We start from the raw sequence: 8,791 nt of genomic DNA, 5'->3' as shown, positions 1-8,791 counted from the left end.
AAAACTAAATAAAATTAAAAGCATATGAGAAGGGGTTATTCAATTACTTAAGCCTAATTGCTTGATTCCTTTTGTTATAGAGACTAGAATTTATTCCATATTCCTTAGATGAAAAAATGCCATACTGTCTTTTTTTTTTTTTTAACATACAGTAGTGTCTGGCTCTGAATCTTTACTTGCAGTAATTTCAACCTCAGTCATGTTTAGGGAAGCTTTCCTCTCCCCAGGGCTGTATAACAATCCCAGGAGATGTATATAATCCATAAAATTTGGAGCAGAAACAGCTGTTCCTTAGTTCATCAAGATTGCTGCCAATATGCCCATTGTCCAAGCCTGTGTGGTCCATTTGCTGGCAGGGATCCAGCAGTTTCTCATCCTTTGTAACCACAGAGACTGGTACCCAAAGTCTTGGTGCTTCTTGTTCAGCATCTTGAAATTGACTTTCCAAACTGACTTGCCATCTCCTGGGCAATATATGGGTGGGGCCGAAGGTCTCTGCTATCTATAAATCCCCTATCATGCCCTTTCCTCCAGCCTCCAAAGCAAGGCTCTCTCAGGATTGGCCACTTAGCCTCACTCTGTCCAAACCTCAGGACCCATCCCCAGCTAGGACAGCCCAAAGTTTCATCTTCAAGGGACTTAGGGAAATAAAGTTCTCAGGGCAAAAGGAAACCCCAGATCTGCAGAACACAAAGACTAGCCCGTCTTGGTAAGAAATAAAATACAGAATTCCTTTTTATTCTGTATTTTTTTTTCTGAAATTTTCTCACTTTGATGTGTCAATAGGAAAAAAAAAAAAACCACCCACCTCTGCTGCAAAGCAGTGGGGCTCAACCACATGTGAACATGAGAATCACCTGGAGCACTTTTAAAATATGCCGAAGCCTGGGCCCCATCGGGACCCAAGTGATGGGAACCTCCAGGGAAGGGCACAGAGGGTAGGTCTCCCCAGGTGACGGATGCACAGTGAGGATGGAGAACTCCTTTACAGACTCAGGTCAGAGGTGAAAACTGGGAAGTCAGAGGAGGCTGGCAGATGTGCTGACGCAGGTATGGAATCACAAGAGAACATAGTACCTGAGTTTTGGATGTGGTGAAAGGAAAATCAGAGGGCCAAGATCAGGTATTGAGTTCTTTTAATCAAGGATCCAAAGGCTATGTCACGGTTGACCCAAGACCCAATCACTATAAGCTGTCATCTGCCGGCTCCTCAGCAGGTATGCTCCCCTGGAACAGAGCCCGATTCTTTTTTTCTATGGCTTTATAATGCTGCCTCATGAGACTTCTTTTCCTGAGTACGGGGAACTAGGAAGATGATCTGTCTGCTGTAAGTGAATCACCAGGAGAAACCAGAATCTCACAGACCTCTCCAAAACTAGGGAATCATAAATTAACAATGAACTGAGAAGTTTAAAACAGACAACTAGCCAGCAAGTACTTACTGCATGACCTCCATGCGCCTGACCCTGTCTGTGCCATGACACTTATGGCTCTTTCCTGTCCTTTCCCCAACCCACTCCCAAACCTCTCCTTGATGAGAATGAATGACTTCCTGATAACTTCCAAGCAGAGCGAGTAAAGCTATTTTGAATGAGTAACACTCTTTACAGTCCCTAAAGAAACAAAACTGCTTTGTAGCTAAGGGATAACTGAGCCTCAAAATGTCTAAAGGAACTGTTGACAGCTGCCCAGTGATCTTGAAAGGAATCAAGTTCTCTCCATGACAATACATTTTCTTCTCAGTGGCAGGGGTCAGAACATCTAAACAATGCTCCAAAGCTGACAGGTATCCACTTTACTTTCTCTTTCACACTTATTTTCTCCCTGGATAGAGGGGAAGCAGTTTTATTCTTCTTTCCTAAATGTGGGGGATCTTTGTGGTTGGTATCACACAATGTTAAGTAATTTGTGTGACTCAGAAGTAAATGTATTTCAAACAAACTTCTGAAATCACAGCTTGCGTATAGGTGGCCATGCACGTGTTGAACAGAATTCTAGTCACTGAAATATTTACGGTCCCAGGGATTAAGAAACTTTCCTCTAATAATTTTAGGTTGCAGATCCCTGAGTCAAGTTAGAATTAAGCAGCAGTACCCACTTCTTATTTATTTAGCTTTTTGAAAATTGATTTACAATGTTTATATATTATTATTATTATTACAAAATATTCGTTTCCTTTTATATTAAACAAATCAACAATGTAGGAAGGCCCCTATTTTACCCTACAGTTGCAAAGAACACAACTCTTGGTGCTCTGATGACTTTTGATTCTGCCCTGGCTGACTAAAACAGTACAGAGCAGACCACGCCAGCAGCAGCCAAAAGCAGTATCCATCTCCACCAGCAAACTGCTAACAAAGCGCTCTCGACCTCACTCGTCCCTGTATTGCCATTATCAGGTTCTCCTGGGCAAATATACCTCCAAACCAAGATGAGGGAAGGAAACACGGTCTACGTGGGGTCAAAGCATGTTTACAGGAGAAGCACAGCAGTCACTGAATTCAAACTTCTTGGGAGTTTGTCCATACAAATGAGGGAAAGAATTCACATGCAAAACACCGAAAGATAACAGAAAAAAAAAAAAAAACCCAACTGAAAGATGTAATACACTTTGCACACTTCTCTTTCCAAATTAAAAACTTGCTCTGTCTACCTGCAGTCTGTCCCCAATAACTAATCCTCTTGGCCTTCTGTGAGATCAATTCTTTGGGTTTTATTAGAGTTATTTAGCCTGGGGGATTCCAAGCACAAAGGAGATTTATCATTCCCCTACAAGTATGAGAAGGATTGATATATGGAAGATGGTCACCATCTGTCATCCACTGAGGTCAGAACGAGACAAGAGAGCCCTAAAAATATAGCAGGAAAGATTGAAATGAGATATGAGGGAGGACTTAAAGTGAGGGCTAAACATGACCATAAATTACCAAGATTGGTACCAACAGAATACAAAACTGTCTCCTCTGGGAGTGTCTAAAGTATCTTGTGATTGGAAGTTTGTAAGAATACACTCTGTGGAAAAAGCCATTAAAAAAAGATAATTTTTTGTCAATTTACCTATTTTAGCATCTCAATACTCACACACTAGAGGACTTAAGCATCATAAACATATAAACTGTGTTTAATTCTCCCTCTACTCTGCTTAGCATGGCACCATATGCAAATAAATAGGCAATGAAGAATTTTTGCTGCTCTTTGTTTATTTAACAAGGTAGATGGTTTGGCCTAACACTCTTCTCTAAAACCAACATCCAAAGACCAGGACTCCTTGGGGCTGCCCCCTGTGACACTGTGACAATACCTCATCTATTTTATTCAATGATGTGTGATATTATCTACCCCCGTGCAGCCAACTGCTTTCACTTTAGGTCACCCATAACCTCCAATTTGTCATATCTGGGGGATGTTTTCTGACTTTGTCTTTCTTGAGCTAACTACCTGGCCATGGACGGTGTGAATCTCTTCATTTTTCTGGAAACATCTTCTCTTCCGGGTTCTAAGGCAACACACGACTCTCTCACTGCATATCCATCATCTCCCCTCTCATTCAGCCTCTCTCATGCCTTGAGAGTGGGAGCATTTCAGAAGCTGTCCTCAGGCCTCTGCCCTGCTCATATGATTTACCAAGTGCCTCCCAGTCACTAGTTTCAACTGACACCTCCTTCATTTATGACTCCTCAATCTCTCCTATCTGTGCCCAGGCACCGATGTTAGACTGAAGGCAGCTGGTCATCTCCATCTGGAGGTCCCTGACACATCTCAAGTCAATTCATCCAACACATCTCCTTACCTTTCGTTTCCCACACTTGTTCCTTCTGGAGTCCCTATACGGATAAGAGGTACCATCATTCCCTTGCAGACCTATGGCAGGAGCCTGGACACTGTCCAGAGCTCCTCTGTCTCACATATCCAACTACAAGTTCTTTCCCTTCTCCCCTCCTCTCCATTCCCACTGCTTGTGCCTTGGTTGAGGCCCTGAGAATCACAACAGCTTCCTCGCCGAGCCTGGCCTTCTGTTTCTCTCCCCTCTATCAACCCTCAACCCTCTGTGCTCCTGCCAGAGTGACAGCCCCAGAAGACGGATCTGAGCAGCTCGCTTCATGGCTTAAAGCCCTCCTGCGGGTTCCCCTTACCTTTCAGATTCCTTCTCCTCATCCCCAGCTCCCACTCCCTTCTCCACAGCCTCAGTTCCCACCTCTGCCCCCTTCAACCTGCCCCCCGGCGCCCCACGTCAGTCCCCTGGAGCCACTACTGAGGTGTCATGCTCTTCTCCCACCTCTCAGCCTTTGTCCACACCATTCTTTTGGCCAACAACACCTTTCTGTATCACACGCCTTATTTTCTAAGACTCAATCACACGCCATCACTAATCTGGAAGGGCCCACCCCTGTGTGACCGGAGTACTCCCTGCATACCTCTGGCATTACCTTTATTACCTCTAACCTACTTGCAGTTCTGTCTGCCTCCCTCACTGGCTACACAATCCCTGATGATGGGGACTATGTCTGAGTCAGCTGTGTGCTGAGAAGGAGGCCTTCCACAGAGGAGGTGCCCAATAAATGCCTAATGAATGCATGACAGAGCTTAGCTGGCCCAGGGTTTTCAACTTAGCCTGTTACATACCAATATAGTCACAGGATAGTTTCTAGTTTCTATTGGTGAAGCCAGGCCACTGGATGGGAAAGGAGGTGGAAAGAAAAGGCCAACGTTCCATGCAACGGAGTAGCAGGCTAGTTTAAACAAAGAATTATAAGCCAGGGCCTCAGCCGCTTTCTCTGGTCAATTACTTTGCTTTGAGAGCGCTCAGCAACAGTGTTACTCTTGTTTTTTAGCCTTCAAGTCTCCTCTTTACTGGAAGCTCTTTGATGTTAGGAGCCATGTTTTTCAGTCCTCCAGTATCTTCACAGGACGTTGTCAAGGGAACCCCCCACCTCCCCCAGGAAGAACTGAAGGAATCCACCAGGGGGCTGTCCTCCAGGTTGAATTCCCACCATGCCTGTTGTTCAGGTACTGAGCTACTGCCAATTTTCAGGGGCAATTCCATCCCCCAAGCTGCAGCCCAACAGGAACCCAGGAACTCCTGGTTCAAAGTGAGTCCATCATTTACCTACAGATTCTCAGAAAGAACCCAAAGGAAAGGGAAGGTTGTAACTCACTGTGCCTCTCCAACTGACTCTAAAAATTATTTGTTGTTGTGCATGTGGGTTCCTTTGTGTATGACTTAACCCTATGTTTGCCCCTCTGAAGCTAAGACTTCCTTGAGAAACAATATCCTGATTACTTTTTCTTTTGATTGAGTCACCAACGGAAACCTGTGTTGATTACTGCAGAAACACAAAGACAATGCACCACCACCTGCTTCTTTTCCAAGCATAACAGGTTTATGGTATAATGGCATAGTCAACATTTGCATACAGATATACAGTCTTAGAGGATAAACTATCACTCTATACTATTCTAGTAGGTCACCTTTGAGTTAAACCTACAGAACTGTCATATGCCCCTCTTCAGATTTCTGCATTTTTATGGACAAGTAATCAATATATAGGACTTTCTCACCCAGGCAATCATGGAAACAGATGTTTTCTCTTTCTACTATGAGCAATGCCAGGCTTTTTATGGTGAGACTGCCCTAGAGGAGGAATACACAAAATTCTCCAAACAGCTAAAGGTAACCCCTAGCAAAGCTGGAAAAAGCTTGTGGAATCAGCTGCATCTGGACCAGGATCAGAGATAAGTGGACACAAAATGCTGAAAAGCCTTCTAAATAGCAGTTAAGATTAATGTTTCCATGAATCCTGCTTTAAGATGGCACTCAAACTGAAGAAAAGTTGAGAAAGGTTAAATTGACAAATGGATGTTTTAATAAAGATGTCAGTTTATTTAGAGCTTAGAGACAGAACACGTTGCTTCACTAGATTCCTTTCAGAAGCCATAAGCTACAATCCAAGTGGCTGCCCCTGAGAAGAAAATCCTAGTTTCAACAGCAGCAAACCCCCTGGAGTCTCTGCAGAGAGGGGAGCAGATAGAGGCAGAGGGCCGTGGGCCCTGCCGCCAAGGAGGTTTTATCTGACAAGTTACACATGCGGAGAGAAAACCTCCACTGGCAGTAACATATTGCTGTAGGTTTTTATGTAATTATGGTTAAAGCATTAAGATGTTTTTCAAGTCTGTCTTGTGCAATGATTGATCTTGCTACTTCAACTTTCGTATAAAATCCATTACAGCAGAGAGGTGAAGAGCACCAGCCTCTGAAATCAGCCTGGCTGGCTTAGAATCATCTCTGAATCGAGCCATGTGGTCTTTGGCAAACTTTATTAAGTCTTTGCCTCAATGTTTTTGCTTGTGAAATGGGAATAATAATTTCTTCAGGCACTGTTTTGAGATGAAATGAGCTAAAACCTCCGAATTAGTACTGGCACATGGCAAGCACTCAATAGATAATGGTACTCTGTTAAGATTACTACCGTACTTTATTTAAGAATAACCACCGTCCAGTGGCCTAGGTCTCCTTACGACAACTGAATAGCTTGGTCTTCACAGACAGATCGCTGAAGTCGCCCAAGTTACAGTCATGGTTCAGGAAGAGAAGTTGGGCTGATTTGGGGGTTTTCAGTTGCCTTTCTAACAACTGAGATGCTACTTTAAACCTAAACAATATAAAATCCCCCTAATGGATCACTGACCCAAACCTGTAACATCAGTCCTGTTTTTGGAAGTTGTCAGTTCAATGAGAAACATCTTGTTTCTGTCCTGCAATGAACTGTCCGCACACTGGGCGATGACCAAGACTGACCAAAGAGCAAGAAATGAGCTACTCCAGACCCCTAACCACGCCTGCCTGTTCACTCCCAGTACGGCTTAGATCTCTCCCATTCTTTGAAACCAGTTCTCTTTCTGGGAAAGACGCAAATCAACATGCCCTGGCCCACAAAGTTCTACCTTGCTCTAGCTGGTTGCTGGAGAACAGAGGCATTCTCCTGTCCTTCAACCAGACCTCCAGTGCCCTAGACAGTTTGATTAAGTCTGTGATGGCGATTTAATACAAGAAGCACCAAAACGAAATTCCTGAGTCCCTGGTTTGAGTGCTGATTAGATTACTCAATGGCTGCATGGCTTTGAGCAAGTCCTTACTTCTATGAGCCTTATTTACAAAATGGAGCTCATTGCTCAAGTCAGAGACAACTGTGAGAAGTTAACATAATGCCGATGTGTTCTATACATTGGGAAACAGTGCAATCACAACAAATATTAGTGACCCAAATTCTTAGCCTTCAACTTTATTTTTCAGCCTCCCAGTTTGTCTGGGGCCCTATCATCCTTGCCATGTAACGCCCAAGCTCCTCTCGGGACTTGACCTCTGGTCTCTAGATCTTCTGGGTTCCCTTCCATCCAGCCAAATTCTGGCAGGCTGCTGCAGATGCAGTAACAATCCCAGAGTTAACAGAACCTGTTGTCAGCCTCGCTAATGTAACTGTACATTCTTCCCAGGTTTTTTTTTTTTTAATTTGGGCTTCTCTTTCCTGACAATCCTGACGTCTTCTAACAGAGCCGTGCAGCCGGAGGGACTCTCCTCCGTTCAGCTTATGTTTGTGAGGCTCTAGCAAGTAAATGGGAACTGTTACTGTCCTGAAAGGTGCATGAGGGTGAAAAAGGGAGAGAAAGGAGAACAGGGTGCAGGACTGAATAGAAGTAATGACTGACAGCCGTCGCTATCTGCGGGGGAAAAGCAGCAGCAAGCCCCCATTTACTAGGCGCCTGTTGTGCACCAGTTCTGTGCGAGGCACTTTCTAAACGGTACTCCATCAATACTGACAATACCTCACATGCATTTTACAGATGAGAAAACTAGTGCGGCTTAGAGTCCGTGTGATTTGTCCCAGCCACATGGTGGTAGAGATGAAATGAGAATCCAGGTCGGCTGGGGGCTTGGGGGAAGGAGAGAAATGGGTGAGAGAGATTAAGATGTACAAATTTCCAGTTGCAGAATAAATGAGTCACAGGTATGAAATGTACAGTGTGAGGAATTAAAAAAAAGAATCCAGTTCTGCTGGAAGGGGTCAAGGGAAAAGTCACCTCATCTTTATGTTGTCTCTGCCAACACATGGTTGCTTCATCCACCTCAGTGGGTCTCCAGTAAGGCCACAGCGTGTTTCATCTCTGCTTCTTTCCAAGATCACTGCAAAGCTCAGAAGGGCTGGGAACAGGAACTGGGACTTTCGAGCTGACAAGTCACTAAAGTATGCCTCCCACCTTTGAGCAGAGCAGTGAGGAGTACCCAGATTAGGAGATACACAGTCCTGCTCTGTTTCTTGTGGTCCAAAGCATGTGTTCTGGGAGCCTTTTCTCTCCTGGCATCCACACGTGCACATGAACTGGGCATGACCAAAATCTGTTTATTCGACAAGGAGATCCAGGGAGCCAGGACTGATGCTCCCGCAGAGATAGGAACCCTGCAGGTTCTGCCATCTAAACCAAGGCTACGTATATAGTCCATAGGCTGACAATGTATTTAAACAAATGAACCAAAAAGCCCAGGGAGTGCTAGAGCTCTGTCCCGTGACAGACAGCCTCACCGCTCCACACGGTTTCGCCTCAGCACTCCGGGCTCTGTCACCTGCTGTGTGGCAGCACTGACTTGGGGTGGCCTGAGATGAGGCAGGAGGCAGTGCCTTTGCTCCGTGTAAAGCCACATTGTGGGGCCCGGGGCTTGGCAGCACCCGGTCCCTCTTCTCTCCTTCCAGCCTGAGGAATCAATTATGTGTTATCAACCCAGGATCAGGCTTTTGTT

The sequence above is a fragment of the Vicugna pacos genome, chromosome 6, assembly GCF_048564905.1.
Source record: "Vicugna pacos chromosome 6, VicPac4, whole genome shotgun sequence".
NCBI lineage: Eukaryota > Metazoa > Chordata > Mammalia > Artiodactyla > Camelidae > Vicugna > Vicugna pacos.
This window is presented reverse-complemented; position numbering follows the sequence as displayed.